Source organism: Mus caroli, unplaced genomic scaffold (assembly GCF_978045245.1).
Source record: "Mus caroli unplaced genomic scaffold, Mus_caroli_1 scaffold_14, whole genome shotgun sequence".
NCBI lineage: Eukaryota > Metazoa > Chordata > Mammalia > Rodentia > Muridae > Mus > Mus caroli.
The window spans coordinates 69709967-69725562 of NW_028227269.1; the positions used below are offsets into that span (position 1 = coordinate 69709967).

A 15596-nucleotide genomic window follows, 5' to 3' on the forward strand; every position below is an offset into this window, starting at 1 on the left:
AGTTCTAAAATACCCTGTTAGGAGCCTGTTCCTGGAGTAGATTTCCTTAGAAAATGACAGGGTGACCAATTCAGGACAGGGACTCTCCACTGTTGAGGGAAGCGATCTGAGGTCAGGTGGAACATCTGTCCCAGAAGGGTGCAAACTGGTAAGCTGATCTGTGAAGTCGGCTTGCAGGAGAGGAGGAAGGAGCTGGGGCATGACAAGCTCCTGAAAGCGTCATTGTCATTTCCTAGTGTGGCCCAGTATGGCCTCTTAAGAAAGCAGCAATTAACGGAGAATCTGCAGACTGCTTGACAACTGCTAGTTCCCTTGTGTTGTTATTGGACTAATGCCTGTTCTTATATTCAGCTTCACGAGAGGGACCCTTTGCCTATAATTTAAAATGCCGCTCGGTTCTGCCATCAGTTGATCGCTTTTTCTTTTCTGTTGCCAGCGTCTGGGAGGGAGCGATGGTCTGTGAAGGCTCAGGCAGGCTGTGCTGGGCCACAGCAGGAGGCAGACCAGCCAATGCTGCCCTTGAACTTTGAGGACACTCTGTCTTCTCCAACATGGGATACTCCCAATTGCCTGGGCAAACCCAGAAGGCAGTGCCTGAACTGTAATGAACAGTCCTTTCCATTTGGGCTACTGGCTTTTATTAACAAGAGTATACTTCAAATACAAACAAATTGTAAGCATTGCTACATCACAGCAGGGTTGACTGGAGCATTCGAGAAAACAGAGTGAAGAGATGAACTCTGCCATTTGCCCTTTATCGTGGACCCTTTCTCCTTGTCAGTCTGCCCTCCGTTTAACGCAGGTAAACATACTAGCATACTTGTTGTGTGCCGTGTGTGTTTTGTTAGTGTGGCTGTATACACGTGTAGACAGTTGTGTGTATAGCACACTTGTGCTTTGGAAGCCCAGCGTCAGTGCTAGCCATCTCTCCTTGTTCCCTCTCCATCTTTTGTATTCTGAGACTGGGTCTCTCACTGAGTCAGGTAGGTTAGCCAAGGACTTTCAGGGACCCACCTGTCTCTGCCCCACTGGCTCTGAGGTTTACAGGCAAGAACGGCCACGCCTGGATATTTTACTTGTGTTCTGAGGATTCGAACTCATGTCCTCACACTTGCACTGTGGGTACTCTACCTACTGAACTACCTCTACGGCTTGCTCCAGACTAATATGTTTATTTGCAAGCACCAAGCGCTTAATAAGGAGACAAGGCTCACAGGAAGAAATGCAGCACTTCTAGATCTTTTTTAAAAATTGTTTTTGTTTTGTATATGTATATGCATGCATGTTCTCTTGTGTGTAGGTGGTGCATGTATGTGTATATGCATGCATGCCCTCTTGTGTGCACCTGCATGAGTGTCAAGGCCTGAGGTTGATGTCAGATGTTGCCCTTTATCATTCTCTACTGTATATAGACATTGAGGCAAGGTCACTTGCTGAACCGAGAGCTGATCAATTCAGCTGATATACCTAGCCAACTTATGCCAGGGACCATCTGCCTTTGCCTTCTGTGAGCTGGGATTACAGGTGGGCCACCATGCCTACCCTCTTTTTTGTGCATGTTGGGCTTCTGAACTCCAGTGATCACATTTGTGGGGCAAGGGCTTTGTCAGCCAAGTCATCTCCCCAGCCCATGGTCATTGTCATCAATATCAATATCATCATCACCACCACCACCATCATCATCACCATTGTCATTATCATTAAAGTTTGCATACAAATTAGTGGGTTTCCTTATAGTATTTTCATATGTTTTGTCCTAATTTGTCCCTCTCCTGTATGGACTTCTCCTGTATTCCTGTTCCCACTTGGAACAGCTCCCTTTCTTCTTTCCAACAGTCCCTGCTTCTGCTTTCATGTCTTAGTCTGCTGCCCGAAGGCCCCGTTCTGATCTTTCCTCAGGACTTGCTCTTCTACAACTTTATATCCATCCACTGTCCCTTCAGCAAGGGAAGGAGGAAACTGGCTTGGAAAGTAAATGACTTCTGGCTTTATGTTTTGCTTCTTATGGTTGGCAACTAACTTGAAAGCCAGGACAGGCCCCTCCCTGGAATGTCTAACTTGGGGACTGACCTTTCTCCCTCCAGAGACAACCGATGAAGAGTCCTTTCAACAGCCATTCAGCCCAATGCAGTTTAAAATGTCCAAGTTACTTGTGCGTGTACACACACACACACACACACACACTCTTTACTAATGGGAAAGCAGCTTGAAAGCAAAGGCAAGAGGATCTTTTCATTCCTTCTAGACTGTGGTCCACAGTGAATACATTAACTGCAGAGCTTGGAGTTTACTTCATGGTTTTCAGAAGTCAAACCCACAGCTTTATGAATGCTACTTCCTAATGCCAATGATGTGGGCCCTAGTAAATCATTAGGACAGTCTCCCGTTGGTAATATATTAGAGCCATACATTACAGGCTACTGTGGTTGGGGTGATATATTGCTCAGGTGTGAATGTGGGGGTGGGGGTGGGGCAGTGCACACCCAACTGCTTAAAGGCTGTGTTGTGCACAGTGCACATCAGGACTGACTTAAGCCTGTGTTCATTCTGCCGAGGACCCTGCCTGCAGCACTGGAAAGGCTTCTCCTCCCCCAACACAAATGAAATACTCCCCAAAGCTGTATGAATCCTTTGTCCCAAATGACCCAAACTCTGCTCACATGCAAATGCCTTAAAGAAATATTAAACACAGGCTAAAAATGAGTTTCAGGGTCACATCCATGGATCCAAGATCTTTCACTTCAAGAGCTTTGTGGTCAGTTATTTCAATTTTCAATAATCTGGGGAGTGGTGTGTGTGTGTCTGTGTGTGTCTGTGTCTGTGTGTGTGTGTAGGGGGGAATAAAGAACAATTTTCTGGAGTTGGTTCTTTTCTTCCACGGTGTTGGTGCCAGGAATCAAACTTGGGTCTTCAGACTTGGCTGCACAAACTGTTAGCCACTTAGTCATCAACTCTGTAACTTTGCATGCAGACTCCTTTCTGTTGAGTTTCTTGAGTGGCTGGATTGATAGCACTAGGTTGATGCTGCGGATAACGACCTCCCCCTCAGAAAGCACAGAGCAGAGTAGGCCACGGAGAGGTTGAGAGCCCTCACCCAGCAGTGGCAGCGTAGGTAGGGCCTAGAGCGCCATGTACTGCAGTGGGTCCCGGTCTCAGAGACACAGGGAGAATTGATCATTTAGTTTTCTGACCCTGTGAAGCTGGCTATTAGTCTTGGAGGTAAAAAAAAAAAAAAAAAAAAAAAAAAGAAAAAGAAAAAGAAAAAAAAAAAAGGTAATGTCAGAAAGACAGCCCTTCCACCGAATTTAGCTCAAATCATTTGGTTTCAACTGTCCCAGATGGTTTCTGCTGTACTTTGGTTCCAATAGGAGCTCCTTGGTATGATCGCTCAATCAGCAAAACTCATGCTGCCATCTTAGCCTGTTTTGCTATAACAAGATACCACAGAATAAGTGGTTATTAAAAGAAAGAAAAATGGAAGGAAATGAAAGCAACTTATTTTTCACAGTTCTGGAAGACGAGGAACTAAAGTGTCACCAGTCAACACCATCCAGTTAGTCACATTTTCCCGCTGCAGAAGGAAAGAAGGTGAGAGCCAGGCTCAGGGAGCACGGTCCCACAAGAGAGGAGCCAGGCTCAGGGAGCACGGTCCCACAAGAGAGGAGCCAGGCTCAGGGAGCACGGTCCCACAAGAGAGGAGCCAGGCTCAGGGAGCACGGTCCCACAAGAGAGGAGCCAGGCTCAGGGAGCACGGTCCCACAAGAGAGGAGAGCCAAGCTCAGGTTTTATGAGCTCACTTTTGTGATAACTCACCTGCTCCCAAAGCAAGATCATTAACCCACTGAGGGATCAGAGTCACCATTTAAAGAACTCATCCCCAGACTCTGTTGCCTCAGAAATTAAGAGTCTAACACTTTGGAAGATAACATCCACACCACAGCAGATAAACAAATGCCTTTTGAAATTTACCCAACCTGGATTGTTTTCTCAATCTTCGCATACTCTGTGTGAGCAACTTGTGGGAGAAAAATCATAATTATTGTTCATATGTCAATCATTCAAGTAAGGCTTTTTTTCTATAATTTCATCAGCCTGACATACTCTTTCATTTTTCTAGAATCTTCCCCAAGTTTTATCATGTATTTATGTGATTACATTATTGCATAGGCATAGCCTTGATTTAGGTAGGCTCAATAAATAAGCAATATAATAGATGTCATAAACTTCAAGGCAATAAAAGCCTGTGGATCTAAAAGTGAAATTCTCACCTCACCCAAATCAGTTTTAGTTGTTTCCATTTTTTTCCAGAAAAATATTGATATTATCCAAAAATGTTATCTGCATTTTATTGTATTTGTTTACTGTATCTAACTGAGAACTTTCCATGTTGGTCTTGACCAAATGTAACAGTCTGTCTTGCTCTCTTCATGTTTTTATAAATCCCTCTTTGTGTTGCTAAATATTCTCATAATTACATTGGAAGAATGGGTTGGGTTGAATTCATCTCTAGGTGGTTTGTGGTACATAAAACATTGTATTCACAAAAGGCATTGTCTCTAGTAAACAGTGATTATTGGTCCCTTTATTGATTTTTGTGATGCTTTGAATGAGAAGTACCCTCTTAGGCTCAAATATTTGCATGTTTGGTCCTCAGTGGGTGGAACTGTTTGGGAAGGATTAGGAGGTGTGGCCTTGTTGGAGAGGTGTGGCTTTGTTGGAGGAGGTGTGGCCTTGTTGGAGGAGGTGTGTCACTGGGGTAGGCTTTAAGGTTTCAAAAACCCAGTCCATTCCCAGTTAGCTAGCTCTCTGTGTTTATCTATGTCTGTCTTTCTCTGTTTCTTTCTCCTCTCTCTGTCTCTCTGTGTCTCTGTCTGTCTCTGTCTGTCTCTGTCTGTCTGTCTGTCTGTCTCTCTCTCTCTTTTGCTCATGGATCAGACGTAAGATCTCAGCTACTATTCCAGCACCATCCCTGCCTACCTGCTGCCATGTGCCCTACCATAATGGTCATGGCCCCCACCTCTGGAACTATGACCCCAAATTAAATACTTTCTCTTATGAGTTACCTTGGTCATGGTGTTTTGTCAGGGCAATAGAAAAGTCCCAAGTCATGGAGTAGTCTGATGAAAAGGAAGCCAGTCCTACCCATCCAACAGACCAGACAACCTAAGCAAGCCCCCCAGTTCCTCCTCAGTGTCATATGGGGCCAGAATTTCCTCTAAGTCTGAGAAAGCTATGGAAGGGCTTTCTAATAACTCCCAGGAATCGTTTCAACTGGGAACTGCATACATCTGGCCAGGGCACAGGAAATAGTACTGCTCTTGGTGGAACACACACCTGGTGTGGCTAGTCACTCGTGTGTCTATTCACCCACAAGGCGTCTACATTATTCTAGTTGTGTACCTGCATGGACCCACCACCATTAGAGCAGTAAGTAGCATGTGTGCAATGCTTCCTATGTGTAACATTTGTGCCATGGATTTTATGTCTTCTTATTTAGTGTTTATAACCCTCCACAGTAAATGCTATGTGCCTAATTTTACTGATGAGAAGCCCATAAAACCAAGAGACAAAGAAACCTACTCAACAGCACCCACAAAACAAGCGCCAAAGCCTCTCTGACCCTTAGCCTGTGAAAACTATTCCCCACCTACCCCTCAGGGAATAGGTACCCAAAAGATTTTTTTTTCCTGTTAAGCCAGGTAACTGATCAAATAACATCCCACCTTTCCTGCCGCATTGTGAGAACACTACGATTCTCATTATTTTCAAATGAGTTCCAAAAGCCACACTGCTTCATTCAATGAACCCGACAAACATTAACTGGGCACTGCCTTCTGGACAGCATGTAGGAGGTGAGGCTTCACGGGCACAAGAGGCCAAAGCTGGCTGCAGCGAATGCATCGAGGTTTCGAGATTGGGAGCGAAGCAGTTGGAGTGATTGAGTCGCTCTCTCCACCTGGTATCAATTACTGACTTTCAGCAGAATATTCCAGATGGGCTGGTTTCTAGGGGGAATTCCAGGGTTTAAGTTCTAAGGGGGGGGGGGCAGGGAGGGAGGAGAAGAATCTGGCAAAAGAGTTTGAAAGGGCTGTTTGTTAGACCCCACCGATCAGGTACAAACTGTGCGGGGTGCTTTCTGTTAATTGTCTGTTTGTTTCCAAGCACAGAGATGAGAGCTGGAGGACAGTAACCTTTGCCACATGACCTGTTTACAGGATCAAAGCTCCAGGGAGGCAGAGACGGTACCCTAGCACAGGCCACAGTGTCTGCAGAGCTGATGGATTGGCTTGTATATTAAGGAGCTTGAACTGTATACCACTGTGAAATTCCAGCTCCCTCGAACTTAGTCACAGCGGCTTCTGGGCGGCTGGAGCTGGATCGCGTCGTCCCTCTGTCCCTCGTGTGCGCTGCAGTCGAATCCTGTTTCTAAGGGAGAACGTGACACATTCTTGGTCCCACTAAGTTGTGGGTAATATGGAAATGATTAACATTTCCTGGTGATAAACTTTCTGAAGGGTTCTCTGTTACTTCCTCTCGCCAAGGACTTCCAAAAAAACAGAATCTACAGTACAATAATCTTACTAGAAAATAAAGTTCCTTGAAATAGTTATATAAGTAGAGTCAATAAGAAGAAATCATCGGAACTGTGACCCTCGTCATGTCCAAGGAGGGAGACAGGTAAGCCACACGACTTGCACTTCAGCCGTGCTGTTTGAAACTGGGGTTGGTGGCACACGTCTGCAGTCCTAACACAACCCAAGCCAAAGCAGGAGAATTACAAGTTTGAGGCTAGCCTGAGCTAACTAGTAAGCACTCCTACATATGTAATACGGTAAGCCAGGCACGATGATGGCGCACACCTTTAATTCCAGCACTTGGGAGGCAGAGGCAGGTGGATATCTGTGAATTCAAGTCCAGCCTGGCCACATATTTGAATTTCAGATAAGTCAGGGCTACAGATGAGACCCCTTTTGGAAAAAAGAAAAAAAAGAAGAAGGTAATTTAAAAAAAAACAAGTATATTGTGTGATTTTTTTTAAACTAATGAGTATATATTGTGATACTTCAACAACTAAAATATTTTTCCTAAAAACAAAAATATCTTGAGCTGGGCGCGGTTGGCGCATGCCTTTAATCCCAGCACTTGGGAGGCAGAGGCAGGCGGATTTCTGAGTTCGAGGCCAGCCTGGTCTATCTACAAAGTGAGTTCCAGGACAGCCAGGGCTATACAGAGAAACCCTGTCTCGAAAAAAACAAACAAACAAACAAACAAACAAACAAAACCCACCTATATATATATATATATATACATACATACATATATATACATACATATACATACACATATATATTATGTGGCACATAAATGTTCTTGACTTCAGTTATCTCAAAATTTCTCATTACTATATCCCATCAATCCTTTAAAAGAACAACCCATACAGTGCCATGTCTTGAAAAGAAAAGTTTAGGGGCTGGAGAGATGGCTCAGTGGTTTAGAGCACTGACTGTTCTTCCAGAGGTCCTGAGTTCAATTCCCAGCAACCACATGGTGGCTCACAACCATCTGTAATCTGATGCACTCTTCTCGTGTGTCTGAAGACAGCTACAGTGTACTCATAAATAAAAATAAATAAATAATATTTTTTTAAAAAAGAAAAGAGAAAATTACAGGACAAGCTAGTCTGGGATTAGAATCTCCATTAGTGCTGAGGTTGTTTGCCCGAGGAATAAGCAGAGAACACTTTGCAAGCAGTCTGTGATTGCCAAGTGCCCCGAGGAGGAGTCCCCCAGTCCCGTCCAAAGCTGTACCTTGTGTTGCAGATGGATTTGATAATATGTTAGAATCACCCAGGTGGTGCTGGTTTTGAAGACATGAAGGGGTCCTGAAGAGCAGCTGGGGCTTGACACTATGAGAGGCCATGGAAGGCCATTGTTGAAGGTGCAGCCTCAGTTGCAGTTGACAGCCCAGAACTGAAGGGATCATGCAAAGAAGTTGAGCCTTGGCACACATCACACACCACATTCATATACATGGACACATACACACATTTCATACATGCATACTCATGCACACGTACATACATACACACACATCACACACACACCCCACATATATGCACATACACACACATATCACACATATATACAATAAATAAATAGGAGCAAACCAAAACATCTTGTATGGCCCAGCTTTGCCAGCTAAAACATAGCACAGGTATAATGCCTGAACCCAATACCCATATAAAGAAGTCTTATAATTCCCTAAGGAAAAAAATCCAACTACCCAGAAATGAAACAAAAATAAACAAAGCAAAACCAAACAACCAAAAAGCTCCAAATTGACTGGATAGCTCACAAAAGAAGGACCAGACGGTCAACAGAGACAGACAAAAACAAAAACAAACTCATTAACTTCTTTAGTCGTGTTAGAAGTGCAAATGAAAACACTAGCATGTCGCTTCACACCTAATTGCTTAGTTAAAGTGGCAAACATTGGACAGATCAGTGCTGGTGAGAAACAGCACCCTCGTATCCCATTCTATACACACGAATATAAAAGCAATACGATGACTTTGGCCATTTGTTTTGTAAGAATTAATAGTACATACCAGCCACTCCACTCCTAGGCATTTACTCCAGAGAAGGGAAGGCAGATGTCTGTCTGAAAGCTCACACATGGGTGTTCACAGCAGCTTCATGTGTAACTTGCAAAGTCTGGAAACACCACATCAACAGGCCATCGCAACACAAGGGCTAAGCAGCTGTGATGGATCACAGGAAGGTGGCCGAGCAGTGGGGAGGGATAAACTATTGACACATGCAACAACACGCCTCCATCTCAGAACAGTCCATTCTGAATGGCTGGAGCCAGACAGGAGACATAGCTACATGCATGTGAAATTCAGGAGAATGTAAACTAATTTACAGTGATAAAAAATGGGTTTGCAGGCCAGACAGTGGTGGCTCATGCCTTTAATCCCAGCACTTGGGAGGCAGAGGGAGGCAGATTTCTGAGTTCAAGGCCAGCCTGGTTTACAGAATGAGTTCCAGGACAGCCAGGGCTACACAGAGAAACCCTGTCTGGAAAAACAAAAACAAACAAACAAACAAACAAACAAACAAAAAACAAAACAAAGAAGACAAAACAAAAAAATGGATTAGCAAATGTCTAAAGATGGTGTGTGTGTGTTTGAGAGAGAAAGAGAGAGAGAGAGAGAGAGAGAGAGAGAGAGAGAGAGAGAGAGAGAGAGAGAGAGATCAGTTGTCTTGGAGGAATGAAATTTTACTATTCATTGTAATTAGGATTTGTGAGTGTATCCCGGTGTAATCCTCTTCCTTTGAGTACAGGTAGGGACTGTGACCCAATTCTAACCAATGTCGTAAAGGTGGCTGGCTGTCACTCCCCTTACTGTGTCACATCACTTAAAACACCATCTTTGCAGACTGCATTTTGTGACTTTGTGTGATTAATAAAGTGACTATCCTGGAAAACCCAGGATAGAAAGCAATTAAGGGCGGCCTCTAGGACCTGAAGGTGGCCAGCCAATAGCCATAGGGCTAGAGAGGTGGCTCAGTGGTTAGGAGCACTTGGTGCTTTTTCAGAGAGCCTGAATTCTGTTCCCAGCACCTACATTGGGTAGCTCATAACTGTTGGTCTTACAGCTACTTCTGGCCTCTATGGGCATACTGTGGTGCACAGGCATGCACTCGTGTATACACACACACACACACACACACACACACACACACACACACAAATAAATAAATATTGAGAAAAAAGTTGAGTGAAGTAGTTGAGGTCACTAATCTTTCATGTATAAGGAAGTGTGTTCTGTCAACAACTTGAATAAGCTTGGAGCATATTATTCCCCAATTGGCCCACTAGATGAGACTCCAAGACAGCAGATATTTTGACTGTAGTCTTGTGAGGCCAAGGGAAGCTGTGCCTGCAGTCCTGTCCCAAATTCACCATGAGATGATAAATATGTGTTATTTTAAGTCACTACATGTCTTAGTTACTTTTCTATTGCTGTGAAGAGACACCATGACCAAGGCAAGTTACAGAAGAAAAGACCTATTGAGGACTTGCTTGCAGTTTCAGAGTGTGAGTCCATGACTGTCATGGCCAGCCAGGAGCATGGCAGCAGGCAGGCAGGCATGGGGCTGGAGCTGAGAGTTGACCTGTTGAGATGACAACCCTGAGGCAGAGATAGAAAAATGCTAACTGGGAATGACCTGTGTCATCTGCTAACCACCCAAAGGGAAAGAAGGGACCTGAACAAATAGGTTCCACAGGGCTCTGGTCCAGCCGGAAGCCAAAGTGTTACAGGCCTTGGAAGAGAAACAAGGAGGTCTGGGCAGCCTGCATGGGGCAAGAAGCCGGGGTCCCAGGCTTTGTCAGCCACAGTGGTGGTGACTGTGATGGTGGCTGTGGTAGCAGTGTGAACCTGGTCAGCCAGGCTGATTCAAAGTTCAGTGATGAATTCCTCAGGAGAGAGAACTCTTCCTCAAGTGTTACAGCTCAGTAAAAACAGCCGCTCTCAGAAGATCCTCAGTGAAGTAATGTGCACTTTATCCCATGTGGACAGGAACTTTATAAACACTGAAGAGTGGGGTGGGTTTTAGGGGTGGGTACTTCCTATTGGCTCAGTTGCAGATGTTAGTGATATTCTGCTTGCATGGGGAAGGACTCCGGGTGTTTTCCTTACTGATTGTCATGGCCCCCTCAGTGGGGTGTCATGGTTTCCTGTTCCAGAGCAGGTACAGAAATGGGTAGGAAGCGGCTGGACTTCTGCCAATCTCAACTCTCTGAGACTCTCAGGATCTGAGCTTACTAGATCTTACAAGTTCTTCTGTTTGGTGGCATGGTCCATTTGCCCCACAGGCCTGGGCTTTTTAAACTTCAAAGCCCACCCCACAGTAACACACCTCCTTCAACAAGACCACACCTCCTAGTCCTTCCCAAACAGTTCCACTAACTGTGGACTAAGCACTCAAATATATGGGAGTTATTCTCATTCAAACCACTGCATTATATTTGTGATAAATTTCTAGGTAAAACACAAAGTTGATATGATAAAAATGTCAGTGCTTATCAAACTGCTTATTTTAAGACAGAACCTCACGTAGCCTAGGCTGACCTCAAACTCACAGCATTCAAGATGACCTTGAATGTCTGATCCTTCTGCCTGCACCTCCTGAATACTGGAATTAGAGATTTTTGTCACCTTGCCCAGTAGGTAGATAGATGATAGATAGATAGATAGATAGATAGATAGATAGATAGATAGATAGATAGGATTAGAACACAGAGCTTTGTGCATGCTGGGCAGGTGCTCCACCAACTGAGCTAAACACCCTATCTACTTTTCCCATCAAAAAGTTGCTTCTCCTACTCAAAAATAGGAAGTCTCAAGAGGTGTTTTGGTAGAATGTTCATGAAAGTCCCCCAGGGAAAATGCGTAGAGAGAGTGGAAAAGACTGAAACAGAAACATCTAGAGAGATACAGAAGCAGGAGTCCAGAAAAAAAAGTATAGTAGACGTAGATAGGGTGAATGGAACATATTTTTTCCCAAATTGGTGGTTTTAAAATCTTATTCGTGTGTGTGCATGTATGGAAGTCAGGGGGCAACTTTTGGGCATTGGTTCTGTTTCCACTGTGGATCCCAGGATCAAACTCAAGCCTGTGTGTAACGGCTTTTACCCCCTGATCCATCTCACAAAACTGATATTTCTTTTTATAATATACAGGGTCTTTCCACCTAGTTTAGGTGACCCAAGACTTGCAATTCCTGCCTTCAGCCTGCCAAGGACTGGGTTTCCAGGTGCCTGTCACCACCTGGGTCATCAATTTTCATTTATGAGTTGACAGTGTATTTGTTAAAACCTTGATAGAAAGACATTAACAAGAGTCTATACTAAATCTGCATTTGGGACACCGGTGGGGAAACTCTGGGCTAGGTAAAGGAAGTGCTGAGACTGGGGTGAAGCTCGGAGGTAAAGAATATGCTTAGTTTATGGTGAGGTCCTGGGTGTGATCACCAGCCCTGAAGGAGGAAGAGAAAGAGAGGGGGAGAGGGAGGGAGGGAAGGAGGGAGGGAGGGAGGGAAATGGGGGAAGAGGAGGGAAGAGGGAATGGAAAAAAGTGGACAGGATGGGTAGGGATATAATTTTGAAGCAAGTTCTGTCTTTGGGTTTTAAATTTTATGTGTATAATTTTATGGTGTACTTGCATGCAAGTACACCATACACATGCCTACTGTCTGCAGAGATGTAAAGAAGGTTTTGGACTCCCTGGAACTGGAGTTAGGGACAGCTGTGAGCTCCTTTGTGGGTGCTGAGAACACAACCCAGGTCCTCTGCAAGAGCGGCAAATGCTTTTAACCATGGAAGCATTACTCTGGTCCTGAGAGTCTCCTTGTTGGCTTCTTACTTTCTCAGCAGCCAGCTCCATGGCTCTCTCCCTGCAGGGTCACTTTCCTCGGTAGTAGAATATGACCACACTTCTCTTATGGTGTATGCATAGCTAGTAGAAGCAGGAGCCAAGCTCAGAATATGTCACCAAAGAGAAAAAGAATAGATTATCAGATATTGCCAGGAGGCTGCTGAGGCTGAATAAGCCTGCAGATTCAGCCACAATCTGGAGTAGGTTGAGACCCAAAAGCAGGGCATTTCCCTGACTTCCATACATGCCCTCATATCTTTCAGCCGAAACAAAGCCTAACAAAGTCTTTTGTTTGTCTTGTTGTTGAACAATAGTTTATTGAGATCCCTCCCTCTCAGCCTCCACAACCTTAAGGTCACTTTCTCCACTTGTAGATCTTATTTGCTAGTTCCAAGAAGATGGATGGGGGCAGGAACTCAGAGCACTGCTCTATGAGACTCTTGAGGCAGTTGTTACTGTCTTCCTCTTACTTGAAGAACACAGTCTGCAGATCAAGTGCCTCATACAGTGCTTTTACCTATGCCACTTTTCCTGGGTTCTTCTGTCCATAATTCTCCTCTAAGATCTGGCGTGTTAAAGAGTGGCTCTTGATTAGCTTCCAAACGCTGACACCATTGCATACACTAGCAAGATTGTGCTGATAGGACCCTGATATAGTTGTCTCTAGTGGGACTATACTGGGGCCTAGCAAATACATAAGTGGATGCTCACAGTCAGCTATTGGATGGATCACGGGGCACCCAATGGAGGAGCTAGAGAAATTACCCAAGGAGCTAAAGGGAACTGCAACCCTATAGGTGGAACAACAATATGAACTAACCAGTACCCCGGAGCTCTTGTCTCTAGCTGCATATGTATCAAAAGATGGCCTAGTAGGCCATCACTGGAAAGAGAGGCCCATTGAACTTGTAAACTTTATATGCCCCAGTACAGGGGAACGCCAAGGCCAAAAAGGGGGAGTGGGTGGGTAGGGGAGTGGGGGGTGGGTATGGGGGACTTTTGGGATAGCATTGGAAATGTAAATGAGGAAAATACCTAATAAAAAAATGAAAAAAAAAAGAGTGGCTCTTAGCAGACACTAAACCATCAGCCAAGCTGCATTTGTTGTCCTGGATGTCAATGCCGACCTTTCTGATCACACTGGGGTCTCCAAAGAGATCAAGGCGGTTGTCCCGGACCTGAAGAACTTGCCCATCTCCAACAGGATCTTCAGAGCATTGGCATGCTCCTGTTGCGGGATATATTAAAAGAAAATAAGCCTGCTATCTCTCAGTGGGGCCAGGCCACACTCCTGAGCTCCTGCCACCCGCCAACTGGACCACAGGGCTCCCACCGGGACATCTCCCATGAGGGCCATCTCTCCGGAAGGGTCCGAGAGTTCATCTCACTTCCATGCAATGCCCCACACACCCCACGATCAGCCATCTCAACACCTAATTACCCGGTAGAAACATGACTCTTAAAGCTTAATTATCCAATCAGATTTATATAACAATAAGATCACAATTTACAAGATGCCAATACAGTAATTTCAGAGGCAATTGATAAAAATAAAGCTTTAACCCAATTATTCTAACCTTGTGAAAACCTTAGCTATTCGTGGCTGTTTAAAACCACGCGAGATCAAGATCTTCTTCCTGTCTGTCTGCCTCCATGGTGACTTCTCAGTCTCCCCAATTCCTAGCTCTGCCTCCCTTTTCCTGCCCAATCACAGGCCTGCCACTGTCCTAATGTGATTGGACAGGGAAAATTCTGCAACCTGGTCCTTCTCCCCCATCAATGTACATGGCAGCTGCAATAGGCAGATAGAAAGAGCAGAAAGCTGTCTTGTATTTGACAATAGATTTGTACCTCTTTTCAATGTATCTGCCAAGATCCACATGGCCCTGGGATGCTGTGATAAGGTTGAGAGTCTGTCCCATCTCAGTCTGAAAGGAATTCTGCAGAAAGAGCTCCAGCAGGTTCAGGCAGTAGGGCTGCTCCCTGCAGTAGAGCTTCAGCAGGAGGTAGATGGAGGCTTCCAGAAGCAGAGCATCGTTGATGGCATCCAAGCCTATGCCTGGCTTCTGACACCAGCAGATCTGCACTATCACCCCAAGCCCCACAGTGAGGGAAGAGTCCATGATGTCACCTGACACCAGGAAGAAAGCCTGTAGCATTTCTACACACCAGCCCACAGTCAGTGCTGGCTGAAGACTTTCCGCATCCTTTTTTCTCGGCTCCACCAACTCCTGGAAGGCTTGTACCACGTCAAAACCCCGATTGTACTTGCCTCCTATGGCACTATACTCTAGGACCTCCTTGAGCCGGGTAATAGCATCCCCTGTCTCTGGGTGTCCCAGCTCATCCTCAGTCAGCACTTTGATGATCTGGGAGAAGTGCTGGATGAAATTCTGCTTTTCTTGGTTATAAACATCCAATTTCTGGTTCCCATTCATTCTGACAGAGGAGCAAAATGCTCTGTTCTTCAACGCAGATTCTCCCGTCATCCCTAACAAAGTCTTTATAGCCTGGTGAAGATGTTGCAGCCTCCACCTCCAAACTCCCTGGTCATCACAGAATTTAAGCACACCAGAAGTGTCTGTTTAGGTATTGTCATGGAGAGTAATGGGATGAAAGCAGAGTGAGATATGGAGAGTGCAGATAAGAGAAACTAGTGATACTTTGATAAGGTGGTAGAAAAATTGGGGGAGGAATCTTAAGTGCGGTGCGACTCTTGCAAACATTTTCCCAATTCAGAAAGTACAGGGTAGAGAATGGTGTTGTTTGCCTGCCCAGTATGCAAAACTCCTTTTTGACAAACCATCCCTTTGTGTGTGGCCCTTCTTCCCACTGTGGAATCTGAAAGGAGGTCGACTTTGTCTCTTCCTACCCACCGGAAGTGCAGACATGTGGCCAGGGCTTAGCCTGAATCCTGAGCTGGTTCTGAGACTGGTTCTCTCATGATGGTGGCCTGCAAGGTTTAGAGGTGGCTGTGACAGGCTGCAGGGTAGGTAGCAGGGGGGACTTCCCGCTCTGTTCCAGTGAGGATATGACTTTGGCAGCAGTTCCTGCTCCACAGTCTTGAGGTTTGGCCCAGCCTGATTCTCCAACTTTCCAGATTATTCTGTGATTTACTTAATTTCTGTTTGGGGGTGTGTTTTTATAATTT

At 45.0% G+C, this 15596-nt stretch overlaps 1 pseudogene; it reads right to left on the bottom strand.

The window, feature by feature from the left end:
* Positions 1 to 12800: 12800 nt before the first annotated feature.
* On the bottom strand, positions 12801 to 14913 carry LOC110306542 (farnesyl pyrophosphate synthase pseudogene; annotated as a pseudogene).
* Between the last annotated feature and the right edge of the window lie 683 nt (positions 14914 to 15596).